Source organism: Chlorocebus sabaeus, chromosome 8 (assembly GCF_047675955.1).
Source record: "Chlorocebus sabaeus isolate Y175 chromosome 8, mChlSab1.0.hap1, whole genome shotgun sequence".
Taxonomy (NCBI): Eukaryota; Metazoa; Chordata; class Mammalia; order Primates; family Cercopithecidae; genus Chlorocebus; species Chlorocebus sabaeus.
This window is the reverse complement of record NC_132911.1, coordinates 6368737-6393848: the sequence shown is the minus strand read 5'-3', so window position 1 is coordinate 6393848 and position 25112 is coordinate 6368737.

The following is a 25112-nucleotide window of genomic DNA, read 5'->3' as shown; positions in this document are numbered from 1 at the left end:
TCAGGGAGGTGATCATGGGAGGTGATTCAGGAGGTGATCATGGGAGGTGATCCAGGAGGTGATCATGGGAGGTGATTGTGGGAGGTGATCAGGGAGGTGATCGTGGGAGGTGATCATGGGAGGTGATCAGGGAGGTGATCATGGGAGGTGATCGTGGGAGGTGATCAGGGAGGTGATCATGGGAGGTGATCATGGGAGGTGATCAGGGAGGTGATCATGGGAGGTGATCATGGGAGGTGATTGTGGGAGGTGATCATGGAGGTGATCATGGGAAGTGATCGTGGGAGGTGATCGTAGGAGGTGATCGTGGGAGGTGATCAGGGAGGTGATCATGGGAGGTGATCGTGGGAGGTGATTGTGGGAGGTGATCAGGGAGGTGATCGTGGGAGGTGATCAGGGAGGTGATCATGGGAGGTGATCGTGGGAGGTGATCAGGGAGGTGATCAGGGAGGTGATCAGGGAGGTGATCGTGGGAGGTGATCGGGGAGGTGATCATGGGAGGTGATCATGGGAGGTGATCAGGGAGGTGATCATGGGAGGTGATCGTGGGAGGCTTACAGCAAACAAAGAAGGCAACGGTAGGAAAATAGGGCTACAGAAACCACAGGGAATGGTAAATCAGAGGATACAGTAACCACTTCCACACAAACAGGAGGCCCCATATGGAAACTCTATGTTAATCCACAAATAAAAGAGGGTGTTCTCAGACTAACATACATAAAAGTCATCCAAAATCTCCCCCACGCCCTGTTCATGAGCACATTAAAATATAGAATGTTTCAAGCAACAGAAAAAAAACACACAATAACAAGCCCCAGAAAATTTCCACATAAAGCTACTGAAAGAAAGCAATAAAAGAAGCTGATGTTGGTGAAAAATCTCCCCAAAGGTCAAACAGAAAACAAAGGAAAACACTTACAGATAACCCTAGCCTTAATTAAGTATCCTTAAGCAACTGCTTGTGAATATGGGAAAAAATACCTGTAGAAATGTAAAACCTTAAAACAAAGCAATATGTGAATTGAGGAACACTTGAACTTATGAAATAAAAATAATGAGAAAAAGTGTCAACTTTAAGATAAAGAATAAGTTACACAATCCCCCAAAAGAATGCAAATAAGCAATAAAATAAGCTTGAAATAAAGAAATATAAAGTATTGAAGAGGAAGTGGATGTAAATGAAAAGTAAAGAAGATACAGTATAATTGCAATCTTCGAAGAGTGACAAAACAAAACAATATAAAGGTATGCTTAAAACTGTAATCCCATAAAACGTCAAAAAATAAATAATTCATATGTTTGAATATTGAAAAGGCCATTAGATATTTAAGAAACTGACCTAGAATGGTCAGTTCCAAGCTATAATCTAAATATGTTTATTTGACTTCAAAATAAAAAGGTGTCTAAGCCTCCAGACAAAACAACTAAGTCATTTACAAAACAAATAAAATCAGGTGTTTATTAGGCTTTTTGAAAGCAACATAGAAAGGGAAATACAAGTAAAACATTTTAAAGAAATTGAGTAAAAGAGTTAGCCAAGTATTCAATTTATTAAGTCATCCTTCAAGTATGAATCTATTTTTTAAAAGGTTTGAAAATGTAAGAATTCAGGAAAAACTGAACTCAAGAACTCTTCATGAGGAATCCCCTAGAAGGTGAGCTTCTTCCAACCAAGAAGCAGCTGAGGAACTTTCAGCACAGATTAATGTTGGGTGCTGAACACATCCAGCATAGATCTAAAAGTAGATCAATGATGAGGCAAGAGCATACACATAGTCAGACAAAGTAAAAGTAACAAAATTAAACAAATGATAGAGGACAAAAAAATTAAGTTTTTAAAATTGTTACCTGAGTAATTATTACACATTATTTACATTTGAAAAGCACATAGCAAATGGTTAAGTTAGGAGGAACAAAAGACTAAGGCCATTATATAAAGTATTATTATAAAGGTAATCATTAGAACAAAAATACATAATTTTCAAAATACTGTAAGTAATGAAAAAATAAGAATCTCATAAAGAAAAACTAGTAAATATAACAAAAATGTACAATAAACATAAAAGTATATGACCTATAAATAAATGTAAATGAATATAAGTGAACTATTATTATTTTAAGTTTGTTTTGCATGGAGAAGTCTATATACTGTAGAGAAGAGATACAACTAAAAGCAAAGAGATTTGGAAAAAAACAAAAGTTAACAAATGGGCACAGGTATTACAGAGCAAATGCAAATAATTAGAAAGCATGGTTGCAAAAGACAAGGTAAAAAGCCAAAAACCTTTAAATGAGTAAAAATTAAAATGAAGAATATTTAAAAGGTCCTAATTCACAATAAAGATACAATGCTGAAAAACATCTATGCACCAAATAATATAGAAACCACCATCGTAACAAGATATGAAACATCAAAAGACCCACATTAAAGAGATTAACATATCACCCTCAATCCAGCACAGGCCAAAATAGCTAAAAATAAGTATGAACATGGGAAATATGAATTACCAAATCAATTCAGAAATTTTATTCATATATATCTAACTTTATTCTCAGATAAAAGAGAATATGCCACCTTCTCAAATACACTTGAAATGTCTAAAAACAAAACCAAACCCGCCATGTTAAGATGAAGAAAATATCAGTTAGTTTCATAAAGGTGAAGAGTAAATGAAATTCTGTAGCAACTATGCCAGGGTAGCACACACAGGACATGGTCTGAGCACCAAGGAGCAATGCAGACAATGACAGGAGCACATAGATCCCATGACTTTGCAGTGCAGTCGGTGAATACCGGCTATATCACATTCCTTTAGCCTTTCAGGTAAACACAGCTGGCTGAATTTAGTCTGTATTTTGTCCACGGCTTGTAGTGATTTCTGTAGCCTTGCTAATACTTCAGACTCCTTGGGCACTTTCACAGCCTTCCCCAATTGACTGGGGTCATAACTGGAATCTGACTTCTTGCCATTATGCTCAGACATTGACCTACAAATTTCTAGGCCTACCAATATATCTCAGAGGCTTTACAGTCCTGTATTGTATACACTGCTGGTGATAACTCCAAGTTTCAAGAATGGTTATTTCTGCTTGACTTCAAACTTAGCTGCCTAAAGCACATACAAATGTTCTCCTTGACATTTTGCTTCCATTATTCATATTATGCTATATATGTGTTTTAATAATTCCCTTAGAGAATTATTCCCTTTCAACAAGACACAAAATGCTGAAAAGTTTAGCATATTGTATACTACACTGCTGATGTTTTTCCAATCTCGTTCTGAGTCACCGCATGCCGGTATGGGGGTGCCATCATGACTAATTAAAAAACAGACAATATATTATTGTGGTTTTATTTAAAAATGCCATCTTCTACATAAATCTCTGAAGGCTTTTGGATTTCTTCCCATAACAGCAGGAGAAAACTGGAAAGGTAGGTTTCCATTAAAAGTCATCCTTGAATTGATATATTTCAAAACAATCCTGAGACTTCTATTGGCTGAATAATTTCAACTCCATTCTTACGGGTACCCTGTATTTCCTTTCTCCTCTGGACTCCTGCAGCACCTGATCCACCTGCCTCAGCCTCAGATAACACCAGCTATTTTCTTCCAGTTATTTCCAGCCAAGTACTAAAGAAAAATCACATAAACCTTCTGAGTCATTTTCTACACATTTGTGGTTTTCTTTCCCATTTTTTATTTTTAAATTTTTACTGAGGGCTTTCAGTATTATTTCACAAGCCCTTGATTAGCTGTTTTCTATCCCCTGAGGTGGCTCTTTCAGATCCTTGACCATGATTTCCAGGAGCCTGTTTTCCCCAATTCTAGTTAGTTATCATCATTATCTAGCTTCAGGGCTTGAACAAAAAACATAGAGGATGGATGAATTTTCATACTCCCCTTCATTCCAGACCCCTTTCCACCCCTCCAACTCCTCTCTGTGCTCTTTGCCAGCTGCTTAACTTAGAGGAAGGTTCTGGAAGCACTCTCTAGTCAAATGCCTGCAGGCAAATCGCTGTCTCAGAGTTGGGTTGCTAGGGAAACTAATTCGAGGGCATTGCTAAGTTTCAGCCAGGAAGAAGCGCTTAGAACCTAGTGTGGTAGAATAGCTGGAAGCTGGAGCACATGAAGGGGTCATGGTCACAAGTAGCCAAGGGAGGAGGAACGCCATGTAGTTATGAAGAGAAAGATGAAAGAAAGTACTTCACAGTAGGACAAAGAAGAAGCCATATGGAAGTTGAACAAGTGTAGAAGATTGATTTCTTCATTGATGTCCTTACTCATTCATCCATTTCACCATGGTATGGGCTTTTTTCCTCCAAACAAATCACTTTAATTCTGAAACACTGTTCAGTTGCCTGTGGCTCTCTCTTGAGTGATAGGCCTCTGCAGTCATTATTTAAGATATGTCCAGCAGATGCTACAACATCCCAGGAAAAAAAGTTTTCTTTCCTCTTATGTTGGAGTCCCTGGGCCTGCTCCACCACCTGGAGAGAAAATCCTTAGGACTTCCAAAATAGTCCCAGACCTCCAGGGCTCCAAATTTGGAAAACACTAATTCAGAAATGGAGTTGCTGATGTCGTCTGGGTATCTGTTCCATTAGTCATTTCCAAGGATGTGAAGTTTAGCAAGATTGGAACAAATAGAATCCGTTGATTCAGTGTAATTTGGAGAGAGTTCTATTTTGAGTCTGAAAGGCTTTTAAAATCATGCTGTTGAAATGATGCTGAGAATTCTGAGCTATTTCAAAAATAGAGGAAGGCAACTCGCATGGATTTCTTTGGCGTCTGTGTTTCCCGGTACTCCTGAACAGGTTTCAACAACATTGGATTAAACTCCACCATCTCGCTGAATTTAGAAAGATCTGTCATTTCCATATATCCTGGGATAATATGCTGAGAATCCACAGCTGTGGATTGATGCTGAGAACTTCGAAGTAACAGGAGTTGCACTTCGGCAATTTGGGTTGAAGCTGCAAAAATGACTTCCTTATTCTGCATTTACTTACAAAGCTCATTGTTCTTACTAAAATTGGGAGTCTGTTTGAGAAAGATGTGTTTTGGGCAGGAGGTTGGCTGATGGGAAGAATGTGCTGATGAAGAGACCCCAAGTAGTCCCTGACCTATGAAGATGTTCCGCTGTTGTGATTTCCAAACTAAAATACTCTTAGGAAGAGCGTCTCTCATTAATCTCATCTTACTAATTTACCCAAAATAGGTCATGTTCAAGTATCATTTGTCTCCTGCCAGAGCACTGTTGCTTGTGGTTCTCATGAGTATTTCTTTCCAAAACCCTTTAAGAACGTCTCTATTTCACTCCGGCTGGTTCGCTTAATATCATGATAAACCCACTGAACAAACGTAGGCTCCACCCTGCTGTCATTCAATCTGTGAGTCCTTATCTGGTCTTAACACAGGTCTACCTACTCCACCCTTTCCCAGAGACTGAACCCTCCTTTTACATTCCTCAGGCCTTTTCCCACCCATTCTGACCCATGGCTTCTCACCAGCGAAACATTATAATGCTTATTTTATATCACTATTTCATTACGTGTCATAAAATACATAGAAATCAGTGTGCAATTTTATAATTTGTAACAACTGTATATGACCATGTCATCATCTCCATAAAGATGTAGAATATTGTTGTTCATTTCTCATTGCGGCCAATCCTCCTTCTCCTCCTGTCCCAGGTACAACTGTTTTCTTATTTTTGCTATCACAGGTTAGATTTACTGTGTGTGTGTGGTTTTTTTTTTTTGACAGTGTCTCACTCTGTTGCCCAGGCTGGAGTTCAGTGGTGCAATCATGGCTCCCTGTAACCTCAAACTCCTGGCCTCAAGAAATCCTCCCACTTCAGCCTCCCAAACAGCTGGGATTACAGGTGTGAGCCACCGCACCAGGCCCTAGATTTAGTGTTCTTAAACTTCACATAAATATCATGATTTTCTCAATGTAATGTTTCTGTGCTTCAGTGAGTGTATCAGGAACTTGTTCCTCTTTATTGTTATGTAGTACTTTATTGTATAAATATACCATACAATTTAACCATTTTTCCTGCTGAAGGATATATGAATTGTTCCCAGGTGGAGATTATTATAAGGAGAATATGCTTGTATGAGTTTTTAGTTGAACACATGTTTTCATTTGGGGGTCATGAATAAATAAGGAGTGGAATTACTGGATCATAAGGTAGGTTGTATAACTTTATGAGAATAATCAATACCAAACAGTTTTCCACAGTGTTTGTAACATTTCAAACTCTCACAGCAATGTGTGCAAATGGCAGTGGTTCTGCATCCTTGCCTGTATGCTGTATTTTTTTTTTTTAATTGTAGCTGTTCTGATAGGTATTAAATTGCACTGTATTATGCTTTTAATTTGCATTTTCCTCGTGAATAATGATGTTGAACATCTTCTTATCTGGATATTCTTTTTTTTTTTTTTGTAGTGCCAAAAATTTCTGCCCCCTTTTAGTTGTTTGCTTTTTATTATTGATTTGTAGGTGTTGTGTATGTATTCTGGATGTGAATGTGGGTGATAGGTATGTATTACATATGTTATCTCCTACACAGGGGCTTGCCTAACCCATTCTAATGGTGACTCTTGGTGAGCATGAGTTTTAAGTATTTAAGAAATGTAGTTTCTCACCCCTTCTCCTGGGTTTTTTTTTTTTTTTTTTTTTTGATGTTTAGTGCCTTTTGCATTATGTTTCAGAAATCTTCCTCCTGCAAGATTGCAAAAATCCTCTACTATGCCATCAATGTGCTTGAAAGTTTTCATTTTTATAATTAATTTTAACACTCAATCTAGGATTTATATTTAGATACAAACAATGTTTTTCTTCATATTCATTTCCAGTTTATCAACATTTTCTGAATAGATTCTTCTTTCTCCATTAAAATACATTGCTGTTATTTTCCTTTTCTGTCTTGTTATCCTAACTAGTCTTGCTAGAGATTTGTCAATTTTATTAACATTTTAAAATATCCAACTTTGACTTTGTTGATTTTCTCTATCCTTTATCTGTTGGCTGTTCCATTTTTTTTCTCGTATATTTATCGTTTCCTTTCTTCTGTTTACTTTGGATTTATTGTTGTATTATTTTAATAGTTTCTTCAGGTGGAAAATTAGATTTTTTTTTATTTTGAACTGTTCTTGTTTTCTAATATGAGCATGTAAAGATATGAATATCTCTCTTACCAATCCTGAAGATGTGACTCATCAATTCTGAGACGTTGTAATATTATTATTAAGAAGGACAACATATCTCTAGTAGTTCATGTTTCTTCCTCCTTAACCTGTAAAGCTATTTCAAATGCACTGTTAAATGTTTAAGTTTGTGGGGCTTTCCTAGTTATCTTGTGTCATGACTGAATTGCATTCGCCCCAGATTCATATGTAGAACTTCTAATCCCCAGTCCCTCAGAAGGTGACTGTAATTGGAGATAGCTTCTTTATAAAGGTAATTAAGTTAGCAAGAGTTTGTTAGGGTGGGTCCTGACTCAATATGACTAGTGTCCTTAGAAGAAGAGATTGGGACACAGACAGGTATGGAGGGAAGACCATGTGAAGACGCAGGGAGAAAGTGCCATCTACAAGCCAAGGACAGAGGCCTCCGATAAAAAGAACCCTGCTTACACCTTGATCTCAAAATTCCAGCCTCCAGAATTATGACAAGACACACTTCTCCCATTCAAGCAATACAGTCTGTGGTAATATTTTATGGCAGCCCAAGCAGACTAATACATTTTATTTGTCACTGCTTTCCTACCCATCGTGGGCTTTTCAATCCCATCGTGGTCAGCGAATATACTTGTTATGAGTTCAGACCTTTGAGATTTATTGAGATTGGTTTTAGTGCCCAGCATATGGTCCCTACTGGTAAATGTTGTGCATGCATTTAAGAATGTTTATCTATTAACTGGGATAGTCTTGAGAGTGTTATTTAAATCTATATAGATATATTTTTTAATCTCCATGTTCAAGTCACTGAGAAAAGTGTGCTAAATCTTCAACTCTGATAGTGGATTTTCCTTTCTCTGTCAAGTAAATGATTTTTTTGCATGAATAAAATCATCCTATGATGTTATATTATTTTAAGCTTTGTGTCCATAATAATGTAAGCTACTCAGTGGCTTTTCTATACATCTTTGTGCTCCTAAGAGTAATGAGTGTATGTCTGTGTTTGCATCTAAATCAAACTCTCCCATGCATGCATGCTCTCTCATGCTATGTATGGATGCAATTTTAAATGGATGGATGGATGGATGGATGGATGGATGGATGGATGGATGGAGAGATGGATGGATGATATTTTCAAAACTACTGTGTGATGCCCATTTCTAAAAGACTGTCTTGCTTTTCCTCATCTTGGGCTGAAACCTTCAAAGTTGGATTTAATTATAGGCCGATGCCTAGATTTTCTTCACTGACATCTGGAAGAAGTAACAGACCCAACTTCTGCCTCCAATACAGAGAACCTACTAATAAAGCTGATGGCAGATGTAAGGACTCCTGAAGAGGAGGAGGAAGCACACGTGAATAAGAGATGGAAGCATTGGTATGTTCCCAAAAATGAGAAGTCCAGAAAAAGCATATATGGTGTATGAATTAATGACAAGTGAGGAATCACTTGTAGAAGAATATTTATTTTAAAAACAAGGATGATATACATCTGACCTAAAATGCTAGTCAGTACAAGTTTGAATGCAGTTTAGGGTATCAGCATCACATTTTCACATTGATTTTTAGCTGAATAACCCTGTCACGATCTTTCACTTACTTCATCTTCCTTCTGCATGCGTTTGATATTTGATATTAAGCTAACAAACTCTGATGATGGACTGTGTGACTTGCACAAGGGCTCTGTTCAATAGGCAGTCATGCAATAGAAAATGAATGTTGCTTACTTTTGAATGATACTTTAAGAGGTTCTACCTATTTTAGTATCTAATACAACATTGGATGTAGAGTTGTTCCTGTATTCAGTATCTGTGAAGTATCCTTAACTTTTTCAAGGTTCTGCCAATATTTTTATACACAGAATCTCTGTCAAAGAGATAGGCATCTTCATAACTTACATAATAAAATGCTGACCCTAACCCTAACCCTAAAATGCTAGGCAGTACAAGTTTGAATGCAGTTTAGGGTATCAGCATCACATTTTCACATTGATTTTTAGCTGAATAACCCTGTCACGATCTTTCACTTACTTCATCTTCCTTCTGCATGCGTTTGATATTTGATATTAAGCTAACAAACTCTGATGATGGACTGTGTGACTTGCACAAGGGCTCTGTTCAATAGGCAGTCATGCAATAGAAAATGAATGTTGCTTACTTTTGAATGATACTTTAAGAGGTTCTACCTATTTTAGTATCTAATACAACATTGGATGTAGAGTTGTTCCTGTATTCAGTATCTGTGAAGTATCCTTAACTTTTTCAAGGTTCTGCCAATATTTTTATACACAGAATCTCTGTCAAAGAGATAGGCATCTTCATAACTTACATAATAAAATGCTGTCTCTGATGACAGCTATATAGTTACAATGTTATTGAAATTTGAGTCGTGCACATTGTCATCTACCTGAGGGATCAAACACCTTTTCAAGAAGGTAAGAACAGTGCAAAGGAGGCCTTAAAGGACACAGATTGGAAACTGTATTTAGGAAAAAATGTTGAAGATTACAAAATTGCAAAGAAAGAAACTGAAGTCATTAAAATATGAATTGAATTTGATAATAAAGTCAATGTCTGAGGTTAATAATCATTTTTAAATGGTCAAAGTAAAAACAAAATATATTGAAAAAGACTAAGAAAACTAGACTATTCTAGGGTTTGAGCAGAGAAATCCATATAGTCATGGTTCTGATGAGGAAACATTAATCTGGTAACTGCTACAAAATTCCTTGCAGAATCATACAGATTGTAACACCTCCATTTTGGCTGCACATTAGTAGCCACGTCTATGACTATAAGTACTATCAAGAATTGTTAAAAATTCTTGGTCAACTTTTTCTAGGTCGCGTTGTAATAAGAAATGATCCCTGAAGTTTAATAACTTAGAATAACAGAAGTTTATTTTATATTTATATACCAATCCCTTCAGCAGAAATGCTGTTCCACATCATTCTATTCTAGGCTGAAGGGGAAGATTCTATCAGAATAATGTCAGTCTTTAGACAAGGGAATAGAACACAATGGCTTGCACAGCTACTGCTCAGACATAGCATACATCCCTTCTAATTACAGGCCTAAGCCTGCGATTGATGGAGTCATCAATATAGTCTTCCCAGCATTTGAAGTTAGCCATGTCTTATGGACTGAATTGTAACTCTTCAGAATTCTATGTAGAGGCCATCACCAGCAATGTGGCTGTATTTGGAGATAGGGCTTTGAAAGATAATTAATGTTAAATGAGGTTGCAATGGTGGGGCCACCATCTAAAAGACTGGTGTCCTTTTAAAGAGAGGACAAAGGCTGAGGCGGGGGGGTCACCTGAGGCCAGGAGTTCGACACCAGTTTCACCAACATGGTGAAACCCTGTCTCTACCAATAATACAAAAATTAGCTGGGCGTGGTAGCAAGTGCCTGTAATCCTAGCTACTCAGGAGGCTGAGGCAGGAGAATTGCTTGAACCCAAGAGGGAGGTGTAGATTGCAGTGAGCCAAGAACATGCCATTTTTCTCTAGCCTGGGCGACAAAAGTGAGACTCTATCTCAAAAAAAAAAAAAAAAAAAAAAAAAAAAAAAAAGACAAGACAAACTTATCTCTCTCTCTTCACACATGCTGAGAAGAAATGCCTATGGGGATAAGTGGCTATCTACATGCCTGGAAGAGAGCTCTCTCCAGGGACCGAATTGGCCAACATCTTGATCTCGCACTTTCAGCTTCCAGAACTGTGAGAAAATAAGTTTCTGTTGTTTAAGCCACTCAGTCTGTGGTATTTTATTACGGGAGCTTGGGCTGACTAATACAGATTTTGGTACTAAAATTGGAGTGCTGCTGTAACAACTGTCTAAAAATGTGGAAATGGATTTGGAACTGGGTGATGGGTGGTGGCTGGAGGAAAGTTGATGTGTGTGCCAGATAAAGCCTAGACAACCGTGATCACCTGTTGTTAGAAATATGAGTATTGAAAGTGATTCTGGTGAGGGTTCAGAAAGAAATGAGGAGACATGGACAGAAAGCACACATCTTGTTAGAAAATACGTTGAAAAATCATGAACATCATGATAGTGGAAATATGAATATGGAAGGTGCTTCTTGTGAGTTCTGAAAGAGAAGGAAGGCATGATTGAGAATTGGAGCAAAGATGAGCCTTGTTACAAAGTGGCAAAGAACTTGGCTGAATTGTGTTCATGTTCTACTGTTTTGTGGGATGTAGAAAAGGCAGACCATGAAGTTGGATACTTAGCTGAGGATATTTCTAAGCAAGGCATTCAAGGAGTGGCTTTGTTTCTCCTCACTGCTTATAGTAAAACACAAAAAGAGAGAGAAAATTGAAGAAATTATTAAGCAAAAAATAAACAGAAATTGAAGATTTGGAAAATTCTCAGCCTATCCATATTAAGAAAAAAAAAAAAAAAGGAGAGAAAGTGTGTACAGAAGAGAACACTAAGGGCGTGTCGACACAATCATTTGATATGGAGATTACTATGGGTTGAATCATAGACCTAATCACATATCAGCAGCATCTAGGAATAGAGATGGATTTATATCAGCAGAGAAACGCCCAGTTTGAATCAAAGGGAACAGAGACAGAAGGAGATGACAGAAGCCTTTCTTTTGGCCCTCTTAGTTTCTGCAGGACCAGACAATAGTATGATGATGCTATTCAGGTGTGTATGTGTGCTATTCTCCAACAAAAGAAATGCATTGTTCCACAGGCAATTCAGAAACCACCAGGGTTGCCCCTCAGTTTCAAAATGTGAGCCCATTATTCCTCCTTCATCAGAGCAAGTTGTTGTTGCCTGGAGTCCTGGGCGTGGTGCCCTCAGCAGAGCCTGGAGATCTAGACCACCACCCCTAACTATGGGGACAGGGGCCTGGAGGGCAGAGCATCCAAAGACGAGTATTCCGGAACCCTAAGACCAGATGGAGTTTACCTTGATAGGTGTTACTTCTACTTTGGAACTGTCATCCTTTCTATTTCTCTCTTTTGGGATAAAAATGTTTGTTCCATGCTTGTTCCACCATCATATTTTTGAAGCTGTATTAGTCTATTCTCACATTGCTGATAAAGATATATCTGAGACTGGGTAATTTATAAAGAAAAAGAGGTTTAATGGACTCACAGTTCCACGTGGCTAGGGAGGTCTCACGATCATGGTGGAGAGCAAAAGCCATGGTGGCAGACAAGAGATAATGAGAGCCAAGTGAAAAGGGAAACCCCTTATGGAACTGTTGGATCTCGTGAAACTTGATTCACTACCATGAGAACAGTATGGGGGAAACCGCCCCCACAATTTAATTATCTCCCACTGGGTCCTTCCCACAACATGTGGGAATTATGGGAGCTACAATTCAAGATGAAATTTGAGTGGAGACAGCCAAATCATATCAGAAGCACAGAACCCTTCTGGTTTCACAAGTTCACAGCTGGAGAGGAATTTTGCTTCAAGATGAGTAGTAGTACCTTGACTCTCATCCATATCTAATTCAGACACCATTTAGGTGAGACTTTGGACTTTAGACCTTAGAGTTGATGCTCTAACGATTTAAAACATTGGAGCTTTAGGGATGGAGTTTATATATATTTTGCACCTGACAAAGACATGGATCTGGGGAGTGCAGAATGCTATGAACTGAATTGTGTTCTCTCAAAATTCATGTTGAATCCCTAATCCTCCATGTGACTGTATTTGCAGATAGATCTTCAGGCAGTAATTAAGGTTAAACCAGGTCATAAGGGCAGAGCTGTAATTCAATAGGACCAGTGGTCTTTAAGAAGAGGAAGAGATGCCCAAGAAGCGTGGCTTCACCAGCAATGGAATTGGCTGGCACTTTGATTGGAGACCTTCATTCAGCCTCTAGAACTCTGAGAAAATAAGTTCCTGCTGTTAAGTCTGTGGCATTTTGTTGCAGCAGCCCGAGCTGACTAATAAACCAGAGTAGTGTCATTTGCTTTGGCCAAGGAAATGGTACAGAAGTGACCTGCATTGTTTCTGGCCTGCAGCCTTTGATTGTCATTGCAAAACAACACAGTGCTCCCTTTTCCCTGACACAATCCCCAACCATCTCATGTCGGGTATGTAACATACAAAAGAACAAATTGTTTTAAGCACTGATTTGTTACTAGGCATAACCGACCCCATCATGGCTTTTGCAACCAAACTTAAAGCTATATTGTGAGATAAAATGACTTAGCTGCACTAGCAAGAACCAGAGTGAGGACTCAGACCCAGGTCTATCTGACTCTCATGCCCAGCTCCAACCCAGTATGCCATGCAACTGTCATTTATTTATGAGTGAATAATGGTTAATTGGCAGCAATGTGTAAACGAGGAAGGAGAGGGTATGTAGTAGCCATTGTATAACTTAATGAGAGCTCCCATTTTGATAAAGAATAGAGAGCTGGGTAGGGAAAGGAATAACTAAATGGCAGAATTTATGCAAAATCAAAGTTGGTCCTGAAATCTGAATGTAAGAAGAGTGTTAAGAAAAATTAACAAAAATAAACAAACAAGGAAGCACAGGTTTGCAGGAGGAGATAGTGAGTTCTGAGCTAGACATGACAATGAGTGCCTGTAGTCCCAGATACTTGGGATGTTGAGGTGGGAGGATTGCGAGAGTCCAGGAGTTGCAGGCTGTAGTGTATTATGGTCAGGCCTGTGAATAACCACTGCACTCCAGCCTGGCAACATAGTGCGATCCCATCTCTATTTTTTTTTTAAATTTAATAAAAGAAGAGAATGAGTTCTGTTGATCAATAATTCAGTATCATCAGAATCTCAAATGGGGACTCCTAGGAGATAGCTAGAAATATAGCACTGGAGCTATGGAAAAAAGACAGGCTGAGAATAACATCTGTAGGTTATTCCCATTGAAGTAATTAGTACGATGGAAATGGATGAGATTAATAACAGAATACAGACAGGAGCCAAACTAGACAAGTAAGGATATGGAAAGAGGTATAATCATTGAGGCAAAAAAACAAAAACAAAAACAAAAACCTAGACAACTACAGGAACCATAGATAGAGGAATCTGAGAGAGAGAGAGAGAGAGAGAACATAGAATTCAAGATCTGTGGGGATAAAAATATCTAAAGGAGTTAGAAAGAAAGCTAATTGTTAAGCCATGACTATGAAGTAATCTGTCACTTTATGGTGAAGAGAAAGAGAAACTGTATGTATTTATTGATATGCACTTTGGTCTTAAAAAAATCAGAGAAAAGGTAATATCATGAAATGAAGCTAAGCATGGGTCTAATGAAAAAGTGCACATTATTTAGTATATTTATTTGTATATGGGTAAGCTGCACACTGAGTCCTGAGCATTTAACTGTCACCAAGAAAAAGGAACTATTTTCATAAGATTGTTCATAAGAAAGACAAATCAATTACTTAGAAACAGCATAACCATTATCAATGTAACTAACCATAGTTCTCTCATATGGGTCTTTTCTAAAATGCCATGTATTATGATAAATAATATTCTCAACAACATGCTTAGAAAAAAAATATAGTCATTTTTGTCTCTTAGGTTCACCTATTAAGCCTCAATATAATCTTCTAGCATTCCACAAAAAGAAGAAGAAGAAGAAGAAGAAGAAGAAGAAGAAGAAGAAGAAGAAGAAGAAGAAGAAGAAGAAGAAGAAGAGGAAGAATAAAAAAGAAAAAAAGCCAATGCAGAAAATATTGAGTGGGTAATTGGGAATATTTATTTGACTTTCATTTTTTAGATGTTGTTAGCTTATTCCATGATTGTTTTAGGATAAGGGAGAGAAGTGTATTGGGAGGGTGGGAAGAGACAGAGAGACAGATAGGGAGATGGGGTGGGGGAAGAAGAGAGAAAGAGAGGGAAAGAGGGATTCCAGAGGGAAGGAAAGATTGAAAGAGAGAGGGCTAATTTCTAGATCCTGAGGTGTCAGGAAAGGACAGTGGCAGTGGCCAATACTAAAAACGAAGAGCATGGTCTTAGAGAGATTAGTCTTTGTCTTACACTGAAGGAGAAGGGAGTACACAGTGATGTTTTTAGACACAGAGGAAAAATGCTGAAGTAGAACAAATAAAATGAGTCAAATTTTTCAGTAAATTATTTATCCAATTGTTGGTACCCAGTAGCTGCTTATTAAATTGAGTATGCTGGGTTCTTTTTCCTTAAATATACCAGTCTTATCAAGGTAAATGAAAAAAAGTATAAAACTCATAAAATTTCAACTAGGGCATTTGAGTTCTTTGGGAGGTGGAATTTTGAAACGTTAAGCAAGTTGTCACTTTGAGGTTGCCAATGTGTGTTTTCCTCACCTGCAAACTGAGCACCTCCTTTTTGTTTTTTGGCTTTTGGGTTTTTTTTGTTTGTTTGTTTTTAATAAGTTGCCTCTAAAGTTTCTCCCTGTGGCATCACTGTATCTTAGTACAAAAATAAAATAAAATAAAATAAAATAAAATAAAATAAAATAAAATAAAATAAAATAAAATAAAATGGGTTCCAAAATAAATGGGGAAACAATTCAGATGATTTCTTAGCACCTAAGAGGTTGACATTTCTTTTTGCGCTGTAAGCACCATGAACCCTGTAATCTGGGGGGAGGGGATAGGGGATTTACCATGGTGACTATTACAACGGCTGCATGCTTAAATTCCCAAAAGAAGCCAAGTTCTGTTTCAAGCAGGTGCTACCTCTAACCTAGCAAGCCCCTGCTCCCGGGCTGAAAGTGTGACTAAAATTTAACAGTGCCAAGTTACCTTCAGTGTCTCCTTGTAATGTGTTTTCGAAAGGCAAGAGTGATCTCACACAGAAAGATTAGAGGAGGCCCTTGGAAACTGCTCAAAGCTACTTATTAAAGGAAGCAGCAGAGATAATTAAAAGTAATTTTGCCAAACTTAAAAGGGCACTGAACAAAACATGAAGGTGTAGGAGCAAATCAAATTCTGCTGTTAGCAGAAACCCAACTACGCAGCTATTTCCAAAGGATGAGTTCTCCGAACAGGTTCAAAACATGAGTTAGAGAAAGCTACTGTTGGGTCTTTTAAAGTATAAACAAACAGTTATTCCAACAAGTTGCCACATTAAGAGGAAATTGCAAAGGATTTCAAAAGTGAAACGGAAAGAAAGAGGAAAAAAATCAATGGGAATAATTCAAATGATACACAAATACATATTTTAATCAGTTATCAAGTATTTTTCATAGAAAATGGACTGTAAGGCTTACAGCACATGCCGAAATGACTGGACGAATGAAAAACCTGAACAGAGAGTCAATTGCAGGGTTTGTGACTCACCAAAATGGACACATTTGCTCAAATATGCCTTTTTTCCCCCTAAAGTCATACCCATTCATTCCGTGTTTATTCATTCCTCTCCGAGGCAGACACATATTGAAGAGCTAGTTGATAATAGGAAATACACTAGATCTTGGTAGGATAGAGGTTGGGTAGTGAATGGAGGGAAATGAGTATAACACACAGCAATGGAAAGGGTTTATTCATTAAATCCAAAAAGGTGACTTTTTTTTCCTTCTCCATCCTAATCACAGCTCAATTGCCCGCCTGTTTGTTCTCCTTGGAAGTGGCTCCCCAAAGAGGTTGTTTATTCCACATACAAGAATGGAAGTGTCGACCATGGCGTCCTATCATGAATTCCACCTCTGAGTCCCATGGAAGTTGCACTTCCTAAAACTGCATCCCCTCCTGTAAATCTGAAGAACACTTTTGTATGACTTTGTATCAATGGCTGCTTCGGTACCCTCTGCTAGATACATGCTTTTACGCTACTTCATGTCCTTTCAGAAGATGGAAAAAATGCCAGTTACAGGAATAGAAGTGAGTGTGTGTGTGTGTGTGTGTGTGTGTGTGTGTGTATATATATATATATATGATAACTAAGTATAGTTAACAAGTTGACAGAGAGGTTAAAAAGAGCTGCAAGTTTTCCCTGAGGTAGCAGCCTCTCCGGGGAGGAGTTTGCCATCCATCCCCGAGGCTTCAGTCGCTGGTGTGCCCCATGTTTGTCGGGGAGAAAGGTCAGAGGCAGTTGGGAGGCAGGTGAGACTGAACACTGCTTCTGTTGACTACAATTCGCGACTAAGGTCCCAGATATGTTCTATAGCAGAGACACCCGAGCTGTTGCCTCTTATTCCCTTGGGCCAGCATTTACTTTGCCTTCTCTTTCATAAGAGCTGCAAAATGTGGCACCGGACCATGTAATCTGAGATGAATAAAATCACAGGCTATCAGTACCGGTGGAAGGTTATATGACATCCTTTAATACAATGGCACCTCGTTTTAAATCGAGGTCATTGAGGCCCAGAAAAGTAAATTATGTTTCCTGAGTTCACAGTCCTATAAAATAGCAAAATGATGACTAAAACCCACTTCTTTAGAACTATCTCATATCATGCTTGCCAGAAAATCTAAACTCAAACTCTACCATCCATCCAATTTCATTTTCCCCAGAAGAGAGTGGTCCCTTCTCACATTGACAGCAGGATAGGCACATGAGAACACAATAAAAATAGTTCTTGATTCTTGCAAATTTATGAGCTATAAAATTCCATAAATACTACCAAAAATAATGACATCTTTTTTTATTCTTTACTATTCAATCTCACTCTTAAAAATAATCATGTTCATGTTTTTACTGTTTTTATAGTAGCGTTCACTCACTCGTGTGATTCATTGCTTTCATACAGGTATTCTGAGATCCTGTCTCCGCAGAATGGAGTCAGAGCCACAGAGGAAACACCCATATTGCAAGTTCAGTCTGGAAGCTGTCTCCAGAGGTAGAATTAAATTCTCTGTGTTCAGCACATACACAGGGTGCAATGTGCTTCTGGATGACTGTAACAAGTCTGGGGTCTGGCCTTTAGTGGTGACAGAGATTGGAGGCAGATGAGAATTATTAAGTGCCGCCAAAAGGATAACTTTTAATACAAACTTCATAGTAACCAAGCTTCTGTTTTCTAGTGGCATCCGAGAATTAGATATTCATGCCTGAGTCACCAGAATATCATTTCTCTAGGCAGACGGTGGAAGATTGCGTATTATTCAAAACATTCACCCCTCCCCTCTGACCTTCATTAAGAGAAGTCTATTTGCCTGCCCCAACTCCACTCACTCGCTTTCACCAGTGGGACGTTAGGAGATGTGATACTAGCAGGAACTTACCCTGTGTTTCTGCGCCGGGTTGGCGATCTGTGCCCTGCGTTGTCCTTATTAGAGCTTTCCCTGCAAAGCTGCTGCCTCTTCAACCAGAATCAATTTTGCAAAAAGCAGGTCTAACCAGCTCTGCAAGTTGAAGCAGAGCCACCCAGCTGAGCCCAGCCTAAAAGAACCAGTCCACAGTCACCCCTCAGACATGAGAGTAAGAACCAATAAATATTATCACAAGCCACATGTTTTTGGGTGTGGTTTTTTTTATACAGCATTAGCACGGACAATAACTGAGTCATCCACAGAACTAAATGGGAAATCAAATCATCACTAGCACTGTGTTTGACAAGTATGAATTCCTACCGGCTGGAGAAATAAACTAGGTATTTAATAACTTGAGGCAAGGCCTTCCTGACTTCTAAGAGTAGAGGCATTACAGATGAGACCAGTATAGTCAAAGCAGTGTGGCTTTTGTTCCTTGTCCACCATCTCATGCTGGAAGGGCCTGCCATCACTGTGTCAGCAACTTTGCTATGATTCCAGACTAACTGGTCTTCTGATGAACATTTCTTTCAACAACATTTATTCTAAAACAGGGTACACACACACGTACACACACAACCCACACACTTAGTATTGTAAATTTCCTTTTCTTTCTTTGATGTGCCTATCTATGTATTATGAAGGTCCAATCTTACTTTCTTTTTTATTTTTATTTTATTTTAAACTCTGGGATACATGTACAGAACATGCAGGTTTGTTCCATAGGTATACATGTGCCATGGTGGTTTTCTGCATGTATCAACCCACCATCTAGGTTTTAAGCCCCACATGCTTTAGGTATTTGTCCTAATGCTCTCCCTTCCCTTGCCCTCCACCCCACAACAGGTCCTGGTGTGTGATGTCTCCCTCCCTGTGTCCATGTGTTCTCATTGTTCATCTCCCCCTTATGAATGAGAACATGTGGTGTTTGGTTTTCTGTTTCTGTGTTAGTTCACTGAAAATAATGGCTTCCAGCTTCATCTATGTCCCTGCAAAGGACATGAACTCATTCTTTTTTTATGACTGCATAGAATTCCGTACTATATATGTGCCACATTTTCTTTATCTAGTCTATCATTGATGGGCATTGGGGTTAGTTCCAAGTCTTCACTATTGTAAATAGTGCTACAATAAACGTATGTGTGCATGTGTCTTTATAGTAGATTTATAATCCTCTGGGTATATCCCCAGTAATGGAATTGTTGGGTCAAAGCGGCCAACTAACATATGAGAGAAAGCCCATCATCACTGGTCATTAGAGAAATGTAAATCAAAACCACAATGAGATACCATGTCATGCTAATTACAATGGCAATTATTAAAAAGTCAGGAAACAACAGAGGCTGGTGAGGCTGTGGAGAAATAGGAACGCTTTTACACTGTTGGTGGGAGTGTAAATGAGTTCAACCACTGTGAAAGACAGTGTGGCGATTCCTTAAGGATCTAGAACTGGTCTAATTTTCAAAACTTAAGGGATAATGTATTGCAGACTCAAAATAGAAACAGCTACTATATTCAATCTGCTGATATTGATGAAGAGACCACAGTTTAGCAAAGTTTACTGATCTTTACAATCATCAAGTTAGTGAAGAGTGGATCTAAGGCACCCATATCAGTAGTAATCCCAATACCATCCAACTGTCTTTCAAGTTGAGTGTTTCTTAACATTTTCTTAAAATTTCTTTTTCCAAGTTTCTCCAGTTTGAAACCAGGGAAAAAAGCAATTGTGCTGTTTAAACTGGTACTGAACAAGGTAGGGGTATTTGAAGAAGATACTAATAGAATGTAGAAGTAATTCCATATCCATGGAGTATGTCTGGCTCATCTGAAACCTTTCCTTTCTCCCCAAAACAGTAATGCTTCTCTCAGCAATGAACCCAAAGTACACAAACAATTATACTTTATAAAACAGGAAATGCCTAGATTCAGCAGTGAGTTGGCGACAGACCATCAGATTAAATTTTGGAAAATAATTAAGTTGCTTAATGCTTTGAAAGGCTAATTTGCAATTGGCATTTTGATGGATTCCTGGGGTAAATGCAAATATACCGTGGACTGGCCCTTAGCCCCTGCCCTGGCACTGGGTTCCTTGGGGCCTCTGGTGTTTCACTCTTCTTCTCAGGGGTGGAGTCTTCTTGTCTGTAAAATCAGGATGATGGATTGGAGAATTCATTATCTCTTTCAGGTTGCCGATTCTTGATTCCACATTTAGGAAAATATATTCAGCAAATATTCATGCTATGGCCGCCCTTGTGCTAAATGCTCTATTCTGTTCCTGTCCATAGGTTTTGTGAGCTGATCCCCTAACTAACCCTAACCACCTTGTAAAGCTGCAGCATATCTTTTCTCCTAAGGAAGAAACTCAGACTCAAACATCATCTTAGGATCTAAACTAGAATGTGATAGGACTAGAATTCAGACTCAAAGACCAGTGTTCCTTCTACTAACTAAAGCTACAAAACAAACACCCAGTATTTTAGAGGTAAAAATGGAAGAGAGCCATAAACAGAGGTACAGGTGGGGAATGAAGCTGGGAAGGCACCTTGTGAATTCCAGACATTTGAAATTTCTAACTAGAGCTTAATTCCGGCCACACATGAACAGAAATTGTTCATTCTTTATTATGTTCCATCTGTCATATCTAAAAATATTACTTAAAGGAGAGTTAACAAAAAAAGTGTTGATGAAAATATCGATTTCTTATTAAACAGAAACCCATATGCTTCATATTCTATAAATGAATATTTCAAACATAAAAATAATAAGAAAAATTCTTTCCATTCACACATAAAATAATACTAAGAAAAAATAAGAAAAAAAATCTCAAACAGAATTTCTAGAGACTAGGTAAAACTCTATTTACTTTTATGTTTGGTCTTCAAATACTGACTTAGGGTTCAATTCAAATTGTTTCTTTACATCCTTCCAAAATTACTGGCACTCTATTTATAACCTAACTCCTAAGCAAATATAAAAACATAAGGAAGCCAGACTGGGCACGGTTGCTCATGCCTGTAATCCCAGCACTTTGAGAGGCCAAGGCAGGCAGATCACCTGAGATTCACCTGAGATGTGGAGCTCGAGACCAGCCTGACCAACATGGAGAAACCCCATCTCTACTAAAAAAAAAAAATTAGCTGGGCGTGGTGACAGGAGTCTGTAATCCCAGCTACTTAGGAGGCTGAGGCAGGAGAATCGCTTGAACCCAGGAGGTGGAGGTTGTGGTGAGCCAAGATGGCAGCCTGGGCAACAAGAGCGAACTTCATCTCAAAAAAGAAAAAAAAAAGTTAGGAAGCCCTACGAAATGTCAGAATGTCAGAATTAATATGTATTCATGTCCATAAAATGACCATATTACAATTTCTTCATCATGCCAAATTTCATAACTCACAGAAGAAAATTTATTCTATTGCATAATGCAAGTAAGTATCTTATTTATTTTTTAAGAGAGCAATTGAGAGAGAGAAAAAAAGTGTGCTGTCCTGGCACAGGACAATGAAAAAGAAAGTGAGAAAACCTTCCTTGCCTTCCATAGCTGCCTCCACGGAGCCCCAGTGGCCCTTCCTTTCCCCGTCACATATCAAAGCCCTCGTTGGAAAATTAACATAGATGCTGAACTGAGCATCTGAAACTGAGCACGGATTTCAGATGTCACACATAAAACAACTTGCTTACATTGTGTAGAAAATGTACTTTACACATTTTTAGACTTTGGGGAAAATAACTAGCTCTCACAAAACACATGCTTATTCATATAAAACACATGTTTATTCACACAAAACACATTTTTCCTTTGCAGGTAAATTGAATGTAATCCCCCCAAGTTGAAATTAAGCCTGGTCACTAGACAGACAGCTCCTACCCAATTATACTCATATTTATACAGAAGAGAAAGAGAATGTATTATGTGTATCCCATGAAAGCATATCTGATGTTTATATTTTACATACTTTATTGTAAGTATATGCATTAAGTCCAAATTGCCTATCGCCATAAAGAAGGTGGTGCTCTGAATTTCTCAAATGGAGGGCTGAATTATCTCAGGGTCCACAGAAGTGTTGTGAAGATAGGGAAACAGAAATTCATGAGATTAAGGTTGTGCACCTTCCCACAGCCCCTGCTTTACTGAAGGATTTGGAGGCAAAGTCGTGAGGATGCTTTCTCCTGAACTGGCACCTGAAGGCCTGGGTTCACTGCCTCAAGAGAGCAGTTCATCTCACATGGCAGCATATCACATGTCCAGAGGTTCCCAGGCTTGAATACAGAGACTCGAAGGTGTCATGAAGAATCAAACCTCCAGATTCTGTCTAGTTTTTGCTCTGCTATGTTCACCCTAGGAGTCTCTCCTCAGTCTACCTCCCCAGTGTCAAAGAATAACAACAGCTCTGAGGATGGCAGACATAAAAATGCCCAGAAAAGGAGACTGATACATGACCGTCTCTCTTTCAAGAACAAGGAACAATTTTCAAGTATCACCCCCTCAAAATCACTGGGTCCCTCCTAAATACATGGGTGACAACAGTCATGGCACTCCCATGACTGGCTTATTGAATCACCCTGAAACTGGACATAGCATCATCCTTGCTGTGTATACATCTGTGTTGAGAGGGCGGGCACAGGGACAAAATTAAGCATTTACAAGTAAAAAGAAGGAGGAAACGGATATTACATGAGTCATCCATTGTCCCTCTAATTCAACAATTACATGTATCTTTTATGGACACACCAGGAAGAAAATTTCAAAGTTCACATAAATTGTAAGAAGGTGCAGAAGACTGAAAAGAATGTGTATGTCTGTGCGTGGTGGCTTCCTCTGAGATCTGCTCTATGCTCCCTTGGAGGACGTCACAAATCCTCTAGCTATTAGGATAATTCACCAGAAAAGATGACGTTTATAGGCTGGGCTTACGTATTTGGGCTGGCTTCATTGTCTGCTCTTCAACACTGCCAAGGGAGACAGGGGTCTTTAACAACCAATTGCAAGGAAACAATGGCATGTAAATGCTCTACCCCTAAACACTTCTCATGGCCTGTCACAATAGTACCTGAAGTATGTTAGAATACAAGGTTCTTATCTCCCAAATTCCATTGACCTTCCCAGACTTGAAACCCACCCACTTGGCCAAGTGCATGATCCTTCAGTGGTACTCATTTTTTTTCTCCCAATAAATGAAACATGTTCTTTTGTGCTTCAGTGAGTCTTCCACTTTCTGACCCTTCTCAGAAGGCCATGGTGTTCCTCTTTCACTAGGAAGCTCTTGTTCATTTTCTTTAAAGCAGTGATGGACATTTGTTGATTTCCTGCTCCCTGGCATCAGTGATCTTGCTAAGAGCACCCAGACCCTTCTTAAAGAATTAAGTCTCCCTCATTTCATACAGTCTTTTTGTAAGCAAACAACAGGCTCTCATCCCTCACTGTGGAACCCTTGAGAGCCTGCACCCACCTGTCCCTGAGTGGGGATATAGTAAACATGAGCTCGTGTCATGAGCTTAGAACCTCAGGCCTCCTTTCTAGAGGCCTTAAACCTTGAGAGGGACATGAAAAGAAAGCGGAAACCACAGGAGGTCATTTTCCATCATTGAGCTCTGTCCACAGCAGCCCTGATGGAGTTACCCTTCACAGCCTCTATGGCCACAAGGGGCTCCCTGAGCTTCACTCCCCAAGCACCCCTGGTGTCTGCCCCTCGTCACGCTCTTGGATCCATCTCCACCTAAGCTTTGGTTCTTTCTAGAACCAAGAACTCTGGCTACAGCAAAGAGCTAAATAAACTCTCACCTCTCTTCCAAAGTCTGCGCTTAAAGCAGCATTTAGTCACCCTCTCTGCCTTGTTTTCTTAACGTATATCTTCTAGTCATGGTATGATCCCTTCATGTTTTGGATAATGTGAGATTCCCAAGGAAAGGAAGCTTTACTGCTAATCTGACAAAAAGAAGATGTCTTACATGGTGGGAAAAAACACAGCTTCAAAATTAAAAAAAACATAAATAAAGTGGATTCATCGGCTCTTTCCTTTACTGGTAGCATACCTCTGTATGAATTAATTAACCTTCCTGATTCTCAGTGACAGTATCTTAAAAATGGGAGAACATAGACCATGTTGCTCTGAAGATTAAACTAAAGAGTACGTAAAGCTCTAGCAATATATTGGACTCAAAAAATACATTTGGAATGAATGGCTAAAAAGATAAACTCTACTGTTGAAGAGGAGAAATGGTTTATATGTTTTAGGACTACACATAAAAAGCCACAGTGTCATTACTACAGCATATGGCATATGTGTAGCTTTTCAGTTTGCAAAGTGCTTTCATGTACGTTGTTTCATTTAAAGCCAAAATGTGTGAGAAGTCCATTGTACAGACTAGAAAATTAGGTTTATAGACGTTAAATATCTCATCCAAAGCAGAGTGTTGAGTGGTGTTCCAAGAAAAAATAAAAACAAATTGGGTATCTAATGGAGTATTAAAATTTCCATGAAAGCAGCTTGTTTTTCTCAAACTAAAATACAAAGTCTTTGAAAGTAGAGGTCATTCGTATTTACATGTCATAGGCACACAGAAAATAATTAACAACTATTAGGTAAATGAGTCAAACAAATAAAAATCCCAAAAAGGAATGAAATAAAACACTGAGTAAATAAGCCTTAACTCTGGACCCAAGATATCTGGGGTCAAATCTCATCTTCGCCACCTACTCATCATATAACCTTGGATTGGTTACCTAGCCTAATTTGTACTTTATTTTGTCAT